Below are 21,900 nucleotides of genomic sequence, written 5' to 3'. Positions count from 1 at the left end.
CACACTCCTTCTTAAGAAACAATAAATAGAAGGGTAATTTTAATATATCAACCCTATTAATTATAATATGTTTAAATATTAAAAATAAAAAATATTTAATAACAAGAATAAAATAGACACAAAATGATAATTATTTCTTGATTTTTGAAACTAGACAAATAAAATTGAACAATTATTTTTAAAATAATGAACAAGTAAAAATAAACGAAGAAAATAGCTTTAAAATTTATTTAAGCGACAAACTATTTTAGAATTTTAGTGTAGAATTTATAGTTAAAATAAAGAATTCTTTGATTGATAAAGAGAAGAAAAGTAAGCAGATTTAAAAGAAGGAGAAGAAGAACAAGAAGAGATCAATGATCAATTGTATTCAATGTGTTGATCTATATCAGTACATAGAAAAGGTTTATATAATGATCATAACTAACTTCTATCTTAGTTAACTAACCGACTGAGCTAATCAACTAACTTAACTAACTTCTTAAACTGAATTATCTACTCTAAATACATAGTATATACATTATGTAATCTCAACACCCCCCCCCTCCCCACGAGATAGGCGTGGCAAAAATGTTGATAGCACCGAGTTGCTTTTGAGATGCTTATGTTGTACCTTAATCAGTTTCTTAGTTAGAAGATATGTTGGTTGTTCCTTAGTGTGAATATACTATGTAGTGATCAAACCTTGTTTCTCTTACAAAATAACAATCTATTTCAATGTGTTTGGTTCTCTCGTGGAACATAGGGTTAACTACTATTTGCAGGACAACTTTACTGTCACTAAATACTGTGGTAGGTTCAGTGATAATTATACCAAGATCTTTCAATAATCCCAACAACCATGTTAGTTCAACAATAGTAATTGTTAAACTTCTGTACTTGGCCTCTATTAAGCTTTTTAATACAGTTGTTTGCTTCTTGGGTTTTCAGGATATCAAAGAATCACCAATCTTAATAAGAAAACCTATCACAGACCTCTTGGTTAAAGGACATGCAGCCTAATTTGCATCACAATATGCAATTACTTTATCAATTTTTCTGCTTGACAACAATAAATCTTGTCCTGGTTGTGACTTAATATATCTCACTACTTTGAGAGTTGTATCCATGTGAGAATGCTTAGAAGCTTATAAAATTGACTTAGAGTTTACACTGAAAATTTAATATATGGTCTTGTGACTGTTAAGTAGATCAATTTTCCAAACAATTTTTTATAACTTTCTTGGTCAATCAGTGGATCATCATCACACCTATCACCAACATATTAATCATATTATCTTGAAGTAAGCTTGATATTGTAGTCAATAGGTGTAGTGAAGGGTTTTGCTGTGGATAATCCTATTTTAGAGATGACTTCAAGTGCATACTTCCTTTATTACATGTAATACCTTGTCTTGATCTAGAAAATTCAATTCTTAAAACATACCTTAACTCGTCAAGGTCTTTCATTTTGAAGGCTTGTTGAAGTGAAGATTTAGTTTCCTTGATCAATTCTAGGTTGCTATTAGTTATAATCATGTCATCCACATATATAAGCACCACAACCATACCATGATCAGACCTTTTGATAAAGAGAAAATGATCAAATTAACTTTGTCTCAAATTAAATTTCAATAATGACTCAGATAATTTGAGATTCCATTGTCTTGGTTCTTGTTTCAATCAATACAAAGATTTCATAAGTTTGCATTCTTGTTTTTCCCATGACTTTGGAATATTTGTAGCATATTCATGCAGGTTTCATACTTTAAGTCCCCTTGTTGAAATGCATTGTACACATTCATTTGATAGATGTGCCAATTCATTGATGCAACCAAGGTCAAAATTGATCTTACAGTTACCATTTTCACAAATGGAGAGAATGTTTCCTTATAATCTATTCCCTCCTTTTGACTGAAACCCTTTGCTACAAGTATTTCGTTGAATCTATCAATTCCACCACTTGCTTCATACTTGATTCTATAAATCTATTTCCATAAAATGGTAGACTTTCCTTGAGTTAATGAGACAACCATTCAAGTATTATTGGTTTCCAGTGCTTGTATTTCTTCCTTCATGGCTTGTACCTATATTGAATCCTTAATAGCCTCATTATATGATTTGGGCTCAGTGATGTTAGAAATAGCAGCTACATATGCTCTATATTTCTGAGATAAATAATCATAACTCACATACTTGTCAAGGATGTAAGGAATATCATGATGAATGTTCAGAGAAAAAATCTTTCATCCAGCTTAGTAGTTGTGTGCCTTTGGTTAATATTTTTGGAGGAAGGGCCACATTAACCTGCTAAGAATCTTGCTAATATTGCACTTGAGTAGGTATACATACTGAAATGATCCAACCCAAGGCCTTGTCGTAATGGGCATTCCAAGTCCGATTGGGACCAAAAACCACCCCCGATGCCCAACCTAGCCTTCAGTCGTCTGCTCTGAGTTGACTGAATTTCGAGGATATAACTAGATAGTGTAACTGTCGCGCCCCATTTTTCTCGCAAAAAAATGGGATTCAACGTGATCACTATTTTTAGGATTGTTTAAGGAGTGTGAAGAATCATCACCTAACGTATTAAGGTGCGTTAGGGCACCAATCTAGGTTAACTATGAACCTATTTTGTTGTTTTATCTTAGTTAACTAGAAATTCGGGTAAAGGTTCAAATTACCTCGAAAGAAAGGTGTTAGGCACCTTTTGAGGTCCACAAAGGTGGTTTCTGGCTAAATTCGTATTTTATGTGGGGATTCTATAAGATAAGCAAAGGTCAATTATTTTATTAACTTAATGTTAATTAAGTGATAAATTAATTAATAAATAAATACGTTATTTGGTTATTCCTATTTGATAATTACCTAAGTGGTAAATAACACAAGAATTAATAAAAGAACAATAAAAGTGAGAAAATAAGAATGACACAAATTATAGCAAAGGGAACTGCTTAAATAAACTAACTACCCCAAATAGATAAGAAGATAAAATAAAAGAATAAAATTAAAAAATTGGACCAAGAAAATATGTTTGGTTTTATTCGGATCAGAACCCCAACTTGTTAATCATTATCCAGCCCACTAACCGAATTTTTTAACAAGTGGCAATGTCATGCATCGTGTAATATATGTTGGATATCATTACTTCTGAATGACTACCCACCCCACCCCATCTAGGTTGGTTGTTAACCTAAAGGCGCACTAAAAAGGGATAAAACTAACGTCTCTTGAAATACCTATCGTCCCACTTATCGCCCAAGAGGCATTGGACTACTAATTTGAATTTGTAGTTTAGACAAGTAAAGTTATGTTTCCTAGCAGATACGAAGCGCGAAAATAAATAGGATACTAAATAGCATGTAATGGTCTCATATATCCTCTTGGTTATTAAAGAATGATTAATGTGATTAGCATGCAAGACAAACACTTATTTATTTTGATGTAGTTAACCTATAGTCATGATATCGAGGTGTCACATAATTATTTATTGACGAAAAGGTAATTTTCAAAATATTTAGAATAATGTTGTACAATTGTGCAAAACCATGTCAAAGTATATATGTTGGGGAGTGACAAGAATGCAAAAAATTATTTTTTCATTACTGAAAATTAATTTTAGATACTGAAAAATAAAATTAACATGCTAGAAAATATTTTTATGTTAGAGGGTAGTCTTAATATGTTAAAAACATAAGCTGGAAGCTAATTTTGACAGAGCCAATTTTATTGCTGGAAAATGATTTAATATGCTGAATATGTTATTTAAAGTGCTAAAAGCGTCATTTGGATGTTATTTAAAGACTTGATTCTAGATCTAAATGACTAAGACATATTCAGACTTATTAAGAGCTAAAATTTTAATAAAAATAAATGCAATTAATGGTCTGAAGTCTGAACCATTCAAATTCAGATCTCCATTAAGTGAAAACAAATGAGCCCTAAGTGATTAAAATAAGTTTATCGTTGAACCTATATTAAGATTTACCTAGGTGATTCACATATCACGTAATACACATAAGCCTAAATTATATTTGCCTACGTGATTTATAGAGCACGTAAAATACGTAAATCCCTACACCCAAGCAGCCCCCTAATTACTATTACATCAGGATTATACAAAGTTATTACAACACAATAAATCAATGAACAAAGAAAGAAATGGAATATAGCTCCTACAAACTTCCGACGACTTCATCTATATCGAATGTCCAGTAGTATTTGTAGTACAAACAACATATCCCCAAAGGCAAAACAAACCAACAGATATGCAACACTTAAATCACAAGAGAATACGACTAGGCGTTGACTTCACTAACAATCTCATTCAAAAACAACATCGATGTATTTAAACTAACATGTAATAATTAAAGATGTTGTTTAAGAAACTAACCGATTTCGTAGTAACAAGTGGATAAAGAAAAGAGCAAGAAGGAGCGTTTTGAGTCACACAAGCAGCAATGTATAATGAGTAGAACACAGACCAAGAGCTCCTTCACCAAGTGAGAAAAGCAAAACTGAAAAGTACTATGTTTATGCAAGAAGAGTAAAAAATTATCTTTCTGCAGAGGGAATATATTGAGTCTCTGTCCCTTAGAATGAAAAGAGTTGTCTTTATATAGGCAAAGGGTTGAGAAGAAAATCTTGAAAGTGATTAACTAGGGAAACTCAAAAAGGAAAATATATTTACAAGAGTCAATCAATATACATATTTTCCTTACGGAGATAAGGGAATCAATTTGAAAAATAAAAAGTTAAATTTACCACAAATAAGTAAATCTATGTGCGCATATATATATATATATATATATATATATATATATACACCAATCTATTGAAACGTATGTTGCACGTTTATTCCAAGTTATTGGATAAACTATTTAATACAAAACTTGAATTACAAATAATATATTATAAGTGGTATATATATATTTTTATAAAAAAAAAAAAAAAGGTAACAACTCTTAATTTTAAGTTTTTTATTCTTATAAACTTGATGCTACTTTAGTGATATATATAGTGCTCCCATATAAGGACAAATTAAATACATACTTGAACGTACATAATAAATTAATTACCTTGTAAAATTAATTATTATTCATGAAAAATTAAAAATCAAATTGATACATACATTCAATTCCACCGCAATCAACACAAACATTCACACATATAAAATTATATACCCTCTTTCACAAACTCGTTTCCACTTCTCTTATTATTTTTGTACTACTAATACATCCCTTTCGCTTTAAAAAAATACAAATAAAATCGTACATTGTGAGAGAGAAATTAAGTAGACTTTCTAACCTTTTTGAAAGAGATCATTAGCCTCTATTGTTGACCAACATGGACAAAGACACCAAATAAAGTCCCTTCTTCTTGAGGTCCATATAGCTTTAATTTTGTTCTTTTCATCAAAACACATAGTATTATTTCTTTCTACTATCTCCATTTCTTGAGTTTTGTCTAGAGCCACCTTCAAATTCCTAACCAATAAATAATGATTCAAAAATAAATATTAGTTTATTTCTCTTTTTCAAAATTTAAAATCGTATTAATACAACATGAATATAGTGAAATCTGAGAAGGATTGTGAGTACACAATTTTATCCTTAATTTGTGAAGGTAAGCAGGTCGTTTTGATAATCACTTATCTCAAGTAAAACATATCAAAAGAAAACTCCTACCTTAAAGGTAAAGATGTTTCTGATACAATCTCGACTCAAATTAAATGACTTCATTTTCCCCCAACAATCCACAATAACTTTAATGTTAGAAAGAATGTGGACATTTTTTTAATCAAATAATCTCTATTTGAAAGTTAGTTTCTCGACTCACTATTTTCACAAGGTCTTAAATGTCGATATGCCTTCCTATATTTACTCTCACAAGCAGCTCATTCAACGTTGTACATTCTTTAATTCTTTAGTGGTTAATCTTATCGAATGGAGCTTATCTTGCTCACTTGTACATTATTCCGACATGATTGATATACGTTAATCTGAGTAGGTGAAGAATTTGAATTGATCATGAAAATGATACTGAATTTGAGTGTCAGGAACCAAAGTTTTCTCTATTTTACATGTTTTCGGTACTTGAACTATTTGTTAGCTGTAAAAAGGTTGAGTGCACTTGCTTATACAAAATAATTGTTGGACATTACCAAGATTCACCTTGTTCTTGTGCTTAATTTTAAATCATGTTGTTTTTCTTTAGAAAGGATCACCATTTCAAATTTTATAAATAAAGTGACATCTCTATTTATCAAAGAATGTGGTAAAAGACATGATGGATGGTTAGAGCGTAGAAGATTTTATCAATTCACAAGAGAGCGTAGAAGAAATTATTCAGATTATACAACAGGCTGAGAACCTTGAGAAGTGTCAATACCTAGCAAAACAAAATGCTAGGTGACTTTTTCACTTCTACCTAAGTCTTTGCGGAGAGTGACTGCTATATGTGCGGCTGAAAAATAGCAGGTGCCTTATGAAATAGTTGATTGTTATCATCTGAAAGTATCAAAGGTTGAAGGGTACACTCCCTACAAGAGCCACAGACCGCTATGACATTGTCAAGATATGTAGGTGATCATAACACCTCTCTAAGACTCTGTAGGCAACATAACTTAATTAGACTAAGTATAAAACTCTATAAATCAATTATAGTTTAGCGTGGTATTATAGATATTGACTATTAGGTGTTTGAGGTGTGCAAACTACAAAAATGAATGTGATCTTTCAGCGATTATATAATATTAATTTCCTGCTTATATTTTTTCTACTACTATGTTTTAATCAAAGTTATGTCTAAACTTTTTTATTCTAAGGTTACCTCTTCATGACTAATGTGACAGTCTTTCGAGTACTACTTGTTGTTCTCTTATGTTCTTTTGTTGGCCCATTTTCTATCACCAAGTCTTTTATTTTCAAGATACGATTGTATTGCTTCAATATGTCAATTGCAACAATTTCGATAATCGAGTTCATTGTAATATTGTCCTGAAAAAATGAAGTTAGAACAACAATAGCACATGAATTTATAACAAAAATATTTTTATGAGTTGAGTAGATTAGTTTACCTGAATGCGTGTCTTCTTGATATATTAGTATAGGAATATAGTTATAAATCACATACATATAAAAAAAAGACTCAACTAAGAACACAAATTTGATCAATTAAGTATATAAAAATAACTTAAGCTGACATAACAATTAATATTGTATTAAATCAACATCAATCTAAAAACCTGAATAAGGAGCAAACGTGAGTTGATAAAGAGAACCTGAAAAGCAAAATTGTCGACGAAGAAAAAAATAAAATTTGTAATTTTTTTTATAGAAGAGTCAACCAACCTTAGTTTATTTTGAAAAGAATTTGCTTATTTGGGATAAAAGTTTTTGCCTAATTTACGTAAAGATAACCAATAAAAAGTTGCACAATTATTTTTGCCAAAATTTTTGTACAGAAAAAACAACCAACAAAATATGAAAATGTATCTTTTGCCAAATTTTCATATATAAAAAAAGGCAATAAAAAATGGCACAACTATTTCTGCCAAACATTTTGTACGTAAAAACAATCAAGAAAATAAAATATTGCATAACTGATTATACCAATTTTTCGGGATGTACCCCACACACAACCTAAAAAACAATAAAAAAGGTAAAAAAAGAATTATCAAAGTCAACAAAGCCTAGTTTATTTGGAAAAAAAAATTCTACCTATTTTTTTTGGAGGTACCAACGCAAAAAAAAATAAAAAATCATAAAATCAGAAACTTAACCATAATAAGACAACCTAAAACCTTTTTCAAATAGGGATATATTTATTAAAATCAACATTTAATATTATAAAAATAAGAAAAAAAGTGAAGACGATTTTGTCAATTGCGCGGACTTTTAATGAAGGACAAAAAGTTCAAACAATATTTCTAAAACCCTTCACACTTTTCTTTTAATATATTATAGATTATAGATATAAATTATAGATATAGATCACGTGCCTCGCACGTGTAACTTTTGATTACTTAAAATTAAATGATTTGTCTATTACAAAATTTTCTAATGAAGTAAAAAAAGTTCAAATCACATTTCTAAAATCCTTGACACTTTAATGTAATAATGTAAACATAAATATATATTTTTTAGTGTAAGTACATATATATTTTAGTAACAGAAGTTTCAATAACAGAAGTTTCAAGTGATTGATGGATCATCACCTTTGCGTCTGCGATGTAGTACCTCTTTTTCTTGTTGTCAGAGCCTAAAAAATACACAATAATTTGAACAATATTTATGCTACGATTATTATTTCCTATATTTAAATTTTTTTCTTATTTTTAAAGTCAAATCTTTATAAAATCTTTGATTACATTTTTATTAGGTACATAAAACTTATAAAAATTTGACACTTTATAAATTTTTTATTCTAACATTTTTATATTTATTTTTAGATTTTTCAAATTTTTAAAATCAAATTTAGTTGATTTAGAATTCTTAAATTAATAAAAAAAGTAACAGTTGTCACTAATTATGATAACTTCTAATAAGAAAATATCATATCACAAATATATTTAATTAATTTTTAACTGTTAAATATTGAAAAAATAGTAAAAAGACGATTTTGTCTAAAATAAAGACTTTTAATGAAGAGCTAATCTGTAGTAATTAGCTCCAAAAGGGATAAGGATTTAACGGCACGTGCCTTACATGTGTAATCTTTAATTATTAAAATTAAGACAATTTTATTTATTGCGAAAGTTCTTAATAAAGTGCAAAAATTTCAAATCACTTTTCAAAAATCTTTCACACTTTAATATAATAATATAAACATAATATATATTTTATTGTAAGCACATATATATTTTATCAGAAGATGTTTTGAGTGGTTAATGGATTGACACTTTTACATTTATCATTCAGTACCTCTTTTCCTTGATGCTAGAGGCTAAGCGAGACGCATCGATTTGAACTATATTTGTAGCATGACTTTTTTTTTTTTAATTTTTTTATATTTAAAATAATTTATTATTTTTAAAGTTAAACCTTTAAACTAAATTTTTCTTACTTTAAACTTTTTAAAATTTGGAACTTCTTATATTTTTTTTTTCTTATTCTAACGCTTTCATATTTATTCATAGATTTCTCAAATCTTCTTAAAATCAACTTTAGTTGATTTAAAATTCTTAAACTAATGAAAAAGATATTGGTTGTCTACTTCTAATAAGAAAAGATTTTACTATAATATTTAACTAATTTTTAACTCTTAAAATTAGAAAAATTGTGAAAAAATGATTTTGTTTAAAACAAAAATTTTTAAGTGTGTTGCACAATAATTTCTAATTTTTATTTAAATTAATTTGGAGGACAAAATAGTGAATCAGATAGATATTCTGATGGAAAAATTTATCCCTTTAATAGATAATTGTATATTGAAAATCATATTCGATGCCAATTAAGTATTTAGTCGTCTAAAGACTGATTTTTTTATTTTTTTTTTACAAAATTCCAATTTAATGTTGCTAATATATATTGGCATATTGGTCTACAATTAGATTTAGTAGTGGAGCTAGAAATTCTAATTAAAAAAATAACAAGAAATCTTATGCATGCGTAAATAATTCAACAATTTATATATATGCAGAAAACTTATTTTTCAATCTAGCATTTTTAGGTGAAAAAAACTCAACAATTCATATTGATTAGAGAAAAATTATAATTTATAGTAGTTTTCGAAATGTATTTGGATATCTAAATTTTGATTCTAGATTATCAAAATAACTATAGTTTAGTTATAAAAATAAATTAAATTGACTTTCAAAAAGTAAAATGTAACAATTACGAAGGAAGTAGCATAATTTTTCAATTGTACCCCTTCATCGATACTCACCAAAATAGAGTTTTGTAACATTCATAACACTAAATGCATTCTACATCGATACATTAAAACTAAAGGATAGAAAATAAAACAAACCTAATCCTCCAGCTGCTATATATATACTTGAATGCCTGCAGGGGCTCGGACATTGAACAGATAGACTACCTCTTTCGCAATAGACTCAACAATTTTGCTCCTTTTTTCAAATATCCTTAGGATTCTGATCTGAATTCATATTGCATAGATTCATATTGCTAGTTTGGAAAACCTTCTTTTCCATTTTGATTTATATTGAAACTTCTGAAACTTGATGTGAGGCATGTTCAAACATAAGATTTTCTTCTTGCAATTTTGTGGAGATGCTAGTAGCTTCTCCGTTACATTGGTCAATTTTGTGATTTTGGAGAGTATGATCTATCTCAGGGATAAGTGGTAAAAGATACCAAGTTATTATCATTACAAATAGTTTTGAGACAACTACTCAAACTCAACTTTACCAGATTCGAGATCTTTCAAAAACCACCTCTTTATCTTCGTGACATAAAAATAAGATCTATGTGCACTTTGTTCTCCTCCTTGTCCTAGATAACTTCAATAGTAAGAAATTGTAAAAAATATTATCGCTAAAGAAATTTATGATGAACAATAAAATAATTTCAAACCAGGTCTTTTGTTCTCACGGCACATATCAAATACGTCTATTGAAGATTAATGAAGCAAGCAGTAGCGGAAGGGATCTACTCCAAAACTCATGAACAAAACTATATAAAAAAAAATGTAAAATAAAGGGTAATGCATATTTTAGTTTGCAACCAAAATTGATCATACCTTCTTTTCCCCTTGCTATTGTCTAGGAGAAAACTTCTCCATGTTCATATTGAGAACGTCAAACACACGGTGAATTGAACAAATTCAGAATCTCTTATTTTAGGACTCAAACAAGGAAAAGTTTTATCATAAATATATTTAATTAATTTTTAACACTTAAATATTAGGAAAAATCATTAATTGTGATCACTTCTAATAAGAAATATTTTATCATAAATATATTTAACTAATTTTTAACTTTAAAATATTAAAAAAAATAGTGAAAAGATGATTTTGTTTAAAGCACAGACTTCTAATAAAGGGCAAAAAGTTCAAAGAATATTTCTAAGGTACTTCACACTTTTAATATATTATAAATATAGATTATAGATAGATATGTTGAAATAAAAGATAATCAAATACAATCACACACTATTTATCTAAAATTACCATATACAATTGGATAATAAAGGATCATAATTAAAGGAGGAGAATATACGGATCAGAGCTTACCATCCAAAGCTCAAAGTAATCATATATATTTAAATTTATTTTAAAAGTAAACAAAACAAAACAAGAAGGAAAAGAATCAATTAGAGCCAATTCCGTCAAAATTATCGGTACAGTGACAAATAAGAAACATGGCAGATTTTCTCACAAGCGATTCACCCAGCATGCCTGAACTTCAAAGTAGATATGGACGAATTCAAATTTTCGATGAATGCTAAAGTGAAAGGACTTTGAAGAACAAGATTCAAATCAAATTTTCTCAAAAGGGACGCCACGTTGATCAATCTCAAGCAAAAGAGATATGTTGTAATAATCAATATCCAACCGATAAATAGGACTAAACGGGTAGTCATTGGGCACTTTTATATATATATATATATGTATGTATATATATATACACTCAAGATAGGTAAACAAGCATGTAATCAAAATTCAAAGTCAACATTATTAATTAAGAATCTGTTTTAAGAAAAAAAATAGAAGGAAATGAGGATATTAAGACAACAACTTAATCGAAAAGGCAAAACCTGGGACGGATTTCGTAAATCTGTCATGCATTTAAGAATTTCCAACGATATTTCACTGATAATAGCGGTGGTGGCCGCGGCTGGAGCGGGCTACGGCCGTTAGTGTCGCTGTTTTAAGGGATTTCGCCAGTGGAGAAGATAATAGAAGAGGGAGAGGGCGTCGAGGAGTGGCGGTACGGTACTGTTTCTGGTCGCGGCTTGTGATGGAGAAGATGATAAGGCGGCGGCTGAACGGTTGCTTCTCTGGTGGAAGACAGCTGTTGAAGATGGTGGCGGCAGCCGGTGGTATTCGCCGGCGGTAGTGGTTGTTTCTGTCCGCCGGCGTCAGCAACAGAGGACTGGTTCGATGGGGGCTGGTTCGTCGGTGACGGGGGACGACGGCGGTTTTAATTGGTTTAGAGAGAGAGAAGGTAGAGAGAAGGGAGAGGAGAAGGAGGCGGCTGATTTTCAGATAATGGGGATTAAGGTTGATTTTTGATATTTTAAAAGGAAAGAGTTGAAGAATTAATCTCAGCCCTGGGATCAGTTTGATCCATGACTCAGATTTAAAGTAATAAGATATTTAAAAATTAGGTGAGTAAAATTTAGGCTAAAATTTTCTTAGATTGGGTTCAAATAATGGTTAAAATTTTAAAAAAAAATAATTGGAAAGATAATTAAAGTGACTTAGGATTTTTATTTTAATAACTGTAATAATGAAAATAATTAGATGTCGTTATTAAAATAAATATGCATGTAAAATTTATGTTACGTAAAGACAATATATAAAACTATCGATAATAATAAAATACAACATATTTGTAAATTCTGAGTGTGCAAATTTATAAAAAAAAATAATTTAATAAATATTAATGAAATTATGTAAAATATCGTATTTGAATTAATAAATGGTAAAAAATGATATTAAAAAGTAATAAAATAATTTATATATTATTTAAATCGTAAATGTGCCTTTCTGAAAATTATTTGATAGCAAAATTATGCGGAAAAAATATTACATTAAAATTAAATAATTTTGATAAAGTAGCAGCCTAAGAGAGCATTGGGAGATCAAAATTGGGTGTCAATAGTAACAGCTCACATGAAGACTCTAGGATAGGATCACAACCATGACCAACCCAATTGAGTCTAACTGCCCCACCATATCAAACCTAACCGAAATCATAAATCCGACCATGACCAGATAAGTTCCATAAATAATTAAAAATATAATCCCAAAATGAAATATGATGGAACAACCAACAATATAGTCAATCGGTATCAACCCCAATACCAATACCAATGTTAAGGCTGACACCAATACCAGACCCGCCTATTTCAACCCATAGTAGTCCCACAAAAGCCTTTTACCAAAAGAATATTAAAATTCATTTAGGACATGCTCCCAACTATATCCAAAACCAATATCCACAAATAATCCAAAGTATGAAATAATATCAACGAAATTGAGCCTTTCAAAAAAAATAAAAGCTCACTACTTCAATCCAAAGTCGACCCTCGAATATCCGAATGCTAAGCAGGAGGAGTAGAACGGCCGGTTCCTGAATCGGGTAGGGATACAATCGCCCGAAGACGGATTAGTGGGTGAATGTTAGCATGAACTCATGATAAGGTTAAAAGAATGTCATTTAAGAAAACCAAGTAAAACAATCCATATGCACACAATCCATACACACACACATACACACACACACACACGCACACATATATATATAACCATGCCGAAAAAAGAAAATCAGGTTTTGCATGTCTTTAAAACCATTAACTTGGGGTAAGTGAAGCTTAACCATCCTAGAACCACCCACGGGTTATATGGGTCCAGTGTAACCCTCTGAACGGGCCCTTATGCGTGTAGCCGCACAAACCAGAGATACCATAAGAGTCAGGAATTCCCATATACCCTTCACTCTCCATGATACATATATACAGTGTACTTGGAGGATTCTCGTGTACCTCATAAGTATCATATAGGGTCGCCATGACCTACCCCTCATGTCGGCAAATATGAGTTTTCGGTATTCATCTATTGGACTCCCACCTTCATTGTTAGCTTTCATACACCGCCATTATTTGCCAATTAAAATCATTTTACAACCAAACCATTATTCCATTATCATTAACCAAGGCTATTAGTAGTGGTATCATCATACCGACTAACTTACAAGTATTGTCCTTAGCCAAACCTTTTAGTGGTCAAGGGATTCCCATATAGCCATAGACCTATTATCCAATTAACTTGGGGGATTCTCATGTACCCCACAAGTATTAATTACCATATTAACTTGAGGGTATTCCCTTGTACCCCACAAGTATGTTTATTAAGTCAAACCATTCCAAAACCATTTAAACCATTCATATTGTTTAGGGTTACATTACTAAGTTTAAACCATGCATGAGTTCCATTGAAAACCCAATAATATGATGAAAACATTGTTATAGACATTTTATCAAACACATTGGGGGCATAGGAAACAACCTCTCTATTTTCTCGGAGGTAGTGGTATGGACTGCGTATATTTTACCCTCCCCAGACCCCACTATGTGGGAATACACTGGGTCTGTTATTATTGTTATTGTTGTTGTATTGGGGGCATAGTAGTTCCAAAACCAAAGGCAATTACCAAACAACCATACCCATGCTACCAATTATCCAAAACCACCATTAATGCATATAAAAAGCATAATTAAAACATGGGAAAATCATAACCAAGCATCTATAACCAAAACCCCCAAATCATATTTGAAAACCTAAAATCATGCAACATTAAAATCATGAAAACATTGTATAAAATCCATGCATTTAGTTGGAACTAACAATGAGGGGAGATAGCATGCCTTAAACCAAGATGAAGAGAAATCACTAAAATAAGTCCCAATTTACTCCTTAAGATAAAACCCTAGCTTCCTTTGCCCAAGAACCCTAGAGAGGATTTAAGAGAGTTTTATAACTATTTTAAGAATAGAATAGTATTGAAAAATAACCTTCCAAATGCAATATAAGTCGCGGAACCTCATTAGGATAAGTGGGAAAATATCGAGATTACCCTCACTTAAACTGTATTTATTTCCTGTCACAGGATACGACTGACCCTTATGATTCGTACCCACCCTAGGTTTCCCCTTTGGACCCAACACTGTCCAAGGTATGACACACCCAAAACTAAGTCATATCTAAGTGTACGACTAGTACCCATAAACCGTACCCCTGGCAGAATAGAATTTTAAGAGGTTTGGACATTGACCACCATACGAGCCCATGGTATGACTTGTACCCTGGCTTACGACTCATGGTGAGCCACTCATACTCAGACCAAATTTAAGCTACCAAGTCTAAGGTTAAGTGAAGTAACCAAACAACCTATATCCACATATACGACTCGTACCACCCAAATCGTACCCATTCCAGTAACTACATCCATCCCACCAACCAACACTGGTCAGCATACAACTGGAACATACCATCCGTACCCAAGTGTATGACTCATTACCCTAAGTCGTATCTTGTCCAGAAACCAAAAATAAAGAAAATTTGTTAAGGTCCAAAAATCAGGGTGTTTCAGTCTCTTCCACTAGGAACATTTGTCCCCGAATGACGAACATGGTAGGGGTAACCGCACACACTAGTTATTTACATTATCAAATATACTCCCAATCTTTAACAAAGTGTGAAAACAATTATACAAGGATATTAATCTTTCCTTTAACAAACTCAATAAATAAAGATGTGTTAAAAAAACACATACCTTCCACATGAATCCCAGGAGCAGAAAACATATGTGGATACTTAGACTTTATGTCCTACTCTGCTTCCCATGTAGCTTCTTCCACCTTATGGTTCTGCCAAAGAACCTTAATCGAATACATATCCTTGATCCGCAATCGACGAACCTACCAATCCAAGATCTCAATCGGGACCTCTTCATAAGATAGAGAGTCTGAGATACCTAACCCTTTCAAAGGAACAATCGAAAAAGGATCTCCAATGAATTTTCTTAACATGAAAACATAAAATACCGGATGAACGGAGCTCAAACCAGAAAACAACTCCAATTCATAAGCCACATTACCAACCCTTCGCAGAACCACATAGGGACCAACATACTGAGGACTGAGTTTTCCCTTTTTATTAAATCGCATTACTCTCTTCATAGGAAATACCTTTAGGAACACCTTATCCCTAACCTCAAACTCCAAGTCTCTACACCTTACAACAGCATAAGACTTTTGACGACTTTGGGCAGCCTTTAGCCTATCCCAAATCACCTTTACCTTTTCCATAGCCTGATAGATCAAATTCGAACTGAGCATATCTGCCTCACCAAGCTTAAACCAACCAATAGGAGATCTACACCTCCCACCATACAATGCCTCAAAAGGGGCCATACCAATACTAGAATGATAGCTATTGTTGTAAGCAAACTCTACTAAAGGTAGATGCTCAATCCAACTGCCACCATAATTAATCACATATACCCAAAACATATCTTTCAATGTTTGAATAGTCCTTTCTGCTTTTCCATCCGGCTGAGAATGAAAAACAGTACTCAAACTCACCTTAGTACCCAATCCCTTCTGAAAAGATTGCCAGAAATAAGATGAAAATTGTGTACCACGATTAGAGATAATCGAAACAAGTACCCCATACATGTTTACCATCTCCTGAAGATATAACTTCACATAGTCCTTCGCTAAAAAGGTAATCCTCACTGGAAAGAAGTGAACTGACTTTGTCATCCTATCCACGATGGCCTAAATCGAATCAAATTGGTTTTGAAACTGAGGAAGACCGATAATGAAATCCATATTAATTACCTCCCATTTCCATTCGAGCAATTTATTTTCTTGATACAACCCACCAGGTCTCATGTGCTCAACTTTAATTGGTTGACACATCACGCATTTGGCTACAAAATCAGCCATATCCTTTTTCATACCATTCCACCAATATATCTCCTTGATATCATGATACAACGTTGGGATGTACAACATAGCGCGATTCATGCACCTCAGCCAAGATCTTTTGCCTAAACCGTCAATATCAGGAACACACAACCTCCCTTAGTACCGTATAGTACCATCACCACAGATCTCGAACACCATTACCTTTTGCATACCCACATTGCTCTTGATTTTCATCAAGATAGGATTTAGCACTTGTTTCTCCTTAATCTCTGCACCAAGAGATGACCAAACCACTTCCTGTACCATCACACTGCTATTCCCGGAGTCTAGGAGACGAACTCTAAGATTAGATAAGCGGTGAATATTTTTCACCAATTCTCGCTTTTCTTTCTCCACATAAGCCAAACTCCCCATGGATAACCTGCTAAGAGCATTAGCAATTATGTTAGCTTTACCTGGATGATAGTGAAGAATCATATCATAGTCTTTGAGAAGCTCCAACCATATCCTCTGCCTGAGATTTAGCTCCTTCTGAGTGAACACATACTGTAGACTCTGATGATCAGAAAAGACATCTATGTACACTCCATACAAATAATGCCGCCATATTTTTAAAGCCAAAACTATTGTCAATAGCTCCAATTCATGGGTAGGATAATTCATCTCATGCGCTTTCAACTTCTTAGAAGCATAGGCCTTCCCATGCTGCGTCAAGACACAATCGAGTCCAACCCTAAATTCATCATAATAAACCACAAACCCCTTACTGCCTTTAGACATTGTCAAAACTGGAGCCGAAGTTAGCTTATATTTCAACTTCTCAAGACTCCCTTCACAAGCAGCCGACTAAGAAGACTATGCTTTCTTTCTGAGTTTACTTAGTCAAAGGAGCAACTATCGTCGAAAAGCTTTTTGTAAACCACCTACAATACCCAGCCAAACCCAAGAAGCCCGAATGTTGGTTAGAGTCATGGGTCTAGGCCACCGTTTAACCACAACCACCTTTTGTGGATCCACCATAATTCCCTCGCTGGAGATAATATGACTAAGAAAAGTCACAACGTTCAACCAAAACTCACATGTGGAGAACTTCGCATACAACTATTGTTCCTTCAAGGTCTGCAATACCACACAGAGGTGATTAGCATGATCCACCTCACTCTTGAAATAAACAAGAATGTTATTAATAAACATAATGATAAAGAGATCCAAGAACTATCTGAAAACCCTATTCATTAAGTCCATAAATACAGTCGGGGCATTAGTTAAGCCAAATAGCATAACCTAGAATTCAAAGTGCTCGTACCGAATATGAAAAAATGTCTTAGGGATATCCTATTCCCTAATCTCAAGTTGATGATACCCAGATCGAAGATCTATCTTAGAGAAGAACTTGGCACCTTAAAACTGATCAAACAAGTCATCCATCCTTGGGAGAGGATACTTGTTCTTGACAGTCACCTTATTCAGATTATCAATGCACATCCGAAGGGAACCATCTTTCTTGCGTACAAACAACACCGATGCACTCCACGGTATACACTAGGATGAATATGCCCCTTATCCAGAAGATCTTTAAGTTGTTCCTTGAGTTCTCTCGACTCAGTAGGAGCCATTCTATAAGGAGGAATAGATATTAGACGAGTGTCTGAAACTAAATTAATACCAAACTCTATTTCCCTATTCAGGGGAACACCAGGAAGATCATCCAAAAAAACCTTAGGAAACTCATTTACCACCAGAACTGAATGTAGAGAAAGACCTTCTAAGCAAGAATCTTTAACCCGGACTAAGTGATAAAGACAACCTTTAGAGATTAACCTCTGATCTATAAGATAAGAAATAAAACTCCACCTAGGAGCTAGGGAGCCACTCTTTCACTCTATAATTGGTTCACCAGGGAACCTAAAGACAACCTTACGGGTCCGACAATCTAAGGATGCATAATAAAAGTGTAACCAATCCATCCCTAGAATAACATCAAAATCCACTATATCAAGTTTAAATAGATCTACCAAGGTCTGCTTGCTACCTACAGATACCGTATACCCCCTATAAGACTCGTTCAGCAATAACCAAGTCACCTACCATGGTAGAAATTAAATAAAAAAAATCTGAAACAACCTCAGAATCAATACCAATACATACATCCATGAATGGGGTCACATAAGAAAGAGTTGACCTCGGATCAAGCAGACAATACACGTCACGAGAAAAGAGTTATAACGAAACAGTAACGACATTAGGTGATGCCTCAGATTTTTTTGAGATACAAGAGCATATAAATTATTTTGTCCTATACCGGTACTAGAAGTAGGAGTAGATACTAAAGCCACACCACTAGGTGCAGGAGTAGAAGATGAAGCAACCGGAGCTTTGACAGCTCCCAAAATACCCTTTTCAACTGAACAACTTTTGAGTATATGTCTTTGCTGGATATATTTAAAATTCTTGTCCCTTTCTTCATCAGAATAGCCTCAATACAGATGACCACAAAACTAGCAAGGAGGGCCTGAAGAAATTGACTAACCACCACTCGCCTGAGATTGGGCACCCTATGCTAAAAAATTATCACTACCTTGTGGACGCCTGTCACCCAACTGCCTCGGGTAAGGAGCACAAGTAGTAGAAAATAAACCAAAACTTCCTCACTTCTTATTTGGATATTTACCTCCATACCAACCACCCTGTTGCTGAGCACCACTATGCTGAAAAACTTATTCCTCTTACCCTGCCTTTCTCCTAACTCTGCCTATTTCTTCTTTTCTTCTTCAACCTGCTGCATGTGGATAACCAATCTCAAAATATCCATATCCTTAATCATTAAAATGGTATTGCTTTCAAGAATCAGATCCTGAGATAGCCCAGAAGTGAAATTTCTCATCCTCGCCCTTATGTCAGCCACCAAATTAGGAGTATACCTTGACAGGTGATGAACTTCAAAGAATATTCCTCGACAGACATTTTACCTTGGTTGAGATTTACAAACTCCTCCATCTTCACTTTCTCCAGCTCCTGAGGAAAAAAACAATCCAGAAAAGCATTAGAAAAAACATTCCATAAGAACAACTCCTCCACATTACCTTTATCCCTGTCCCATTCTTTGTACTATTGGTATGCGACATCCTTGAGATGATAAGCAACAAAATTTACACTTTCCATATTTATGGCTCGCATCACCCTGAATATCTTCTCTATTTCATCCAAAAATTCTTGAGGATCCTTCTTCACCTTTACACCAACAAAGGTAGGAGGATTCAACTTCATAAACTGGCCAAACCTTGTGGCCTCAGTAGATTATCCACCAGACACATCTCAGTCAGACTGAGCAACAACTAACTGAGCAATAGTATGAATAGATTGGTGAAATTCTGTATTAATCACCTCACCCTGAGGAGGACTAAACTTAATTGGTAAAACTCTAGAAAAATTAGGGACAAGACCCTGAGAACAAGTGAGAACTCCAGGCGTAGGACATACCCCATCAACATCATCCTCAGATAGGATAGAAGAATTTTCTTGTGTTCCAGATCGTCGAGGAATGATCTAAAAAGTGAACAACCAAGGATTAGAGAAGAATTTCAGGACTCAGACTCCAAGCTTGAAAATAGAATACCAAAAAAGTGAAATATTCCTAAATACCCTGTAGCCTCTCTTTTATGAGTGTGACATGCTACACACTCCTAAAAGAGACTGTAATACCCCGTACATTTCTAAGTCTAACTCATCCCCTAATACTTTCTTAAGACACTTAGAACCTAAAAATAAGACTAAGTATTGAGGGACTTAGTCACTTTTGACTCCCTATAACTTTGAGGGTTTTAAGTTAACCTTTCGAGCTCTGAGATAATGGATTTTGAGTTGATTTATGTTCAGGGGTGTAGGTAGCATGTCTCGAGTAAGTTTTGAATTTTTGAATGAGTTTTGGATAGCATTTGGATTTTTATTCCAACAAGTCACCACGATTTCACCTCATCATGGTGGAAATAGTGGTGGAAGCCTCACCGTATTGTGGTGGAGGCCAATCCCATAATTTTCATTTCTAGTAACCCACTACGATTGCACCACTTTATGGTGGGTATAGCGGTGAAACCATTACTGCATTATGGTAAAGCTTTAATCCGCATTCCTGTTACGGGATTAAATCCCCAAGAGGAAGTTTGATCTTTTTCCATCACCAAAATTCATCCAAAACATGGAATTAAAGCCCCAAAGAAGCATGATATGCCTCATTAGCCATAATTTCTCTTCAAGAAACAAATTCTCTCTCAAGAACAAACCCTAGCCCCTTCAATATTCAAGTTTAATTCTCAAGAAATCCTCTAAGAACCTTCATAAATTCTTCAACCCAGGTATGTTAGATAATCATTCACTAGTTCCTTTCACCCATGGAGTCTAAGAACCCAATTTTAAGTTTAATAGAATGATTTTTACATGTTATCATGAATTTTAACTATGAATTCCCACAAATTTAGATTTTATATTATGTTTATACATGGTTTGTTGTTGAATTTAAACCCTACATATTTGAATGATGCTTACTCATTGGTTTGTACCTTAAATTATAATTTAGTATCAAAATCATGATATTACTACATGTTTAAAACTATCCCCATGTTTAAACCATGAATTACAAGTGCTTGATAAAATGCCAAAAGGAATGAGTTTTGAATAATGGTTACTTATCATGTCCTTAAGGTTTTGTACGATCTTGTTGTTATTGTTATCGAGTCTAGGGGGTTATGAATACTAGAAACTTAACTATTTCCTTAGTCTCAGCATTTTAAAAATGGTTTCAGACATGTATGAGCATTATCAGTTCAGTCAGTTATCATGTTAGTCAAACTTAGATCAATTCAGTAATCAGAGCTAGTTCCTTCTTCAGTTAAACTTAGTTCAGTCTCATAATCAGTGTCAGTTTAGTTGGGAGTATGATTCAGCACTGAATGAATCTAGGGATAAAGGCATTCTTATTAGTATAGGGTTTGACCCTTAGTAGCAATCCCTAAGTTATAGAACTATGTAGCTAGTATAGGTTTGAGATATCTTCCTGCTAGTTTAGGTTTAACACATATCTCATGAGTCTTCCTATTTGTTTAGGGTTGGCAAGATGTCTTCCTGCTAGTTTAGGATTGACACAACCATTGTTAGTACCCGTGGCATGGTGTAGCACCCTTTAAACTAGGGTCACAGGTTGGACCCCGATTAGCTCAGCTTTGGGGCAAGTCAGTTAAATAATAGCTCCTACAATTTTAGTTTCAGTATTCAGTATAGAATCCAGTTTTGTTTTGCATGACCA

The 21,900-nt window shown here is 33.0% G+C and overlaps 1 long non-coding RNA gene across 1 annotated transcript; it reads right to left on the bottom strand.

Moving 5' to 3' along the window:
- Positions 1-9,772: 9,772 nt before the first annotated feature.
- On the bottom strand, positions 9,773-12,160 carry LOC107873256. Its single transcript, XR_001675201.2, has 2 exons — positions 11,700-12,160; positions 9,773-10,436 (listed from the first exon to the last, which is right to left on the bottom strand). It is a non-coding gene; the product is annotated as an uncharacterized LOC107873256 (long non-coding RNA).
- Positions 12,161-21,900: the final 9,740 nt, after the last annotated feature.

Source organism: Capsicum annuum, chromosome 6, assembly GCF_002878395.1.
Source record: "Capsicum annuum cultivar UCD-10X-F1 chromosome 6, UCD10Xv1.1, whole genome shotgun sequence".
Taxonomy (NCBI): domain Eukaryota; kingdom Viridiplantae; phylum Streptophyta; class Magnoliopsida; order Solanales; family Solanaceae; genus Capsicum; species Capsicum annuum.
Note: the sequence above shows the minus strand (reverse complement) of the source record. Positions and strands in the feature narration are given on the sequence as shown.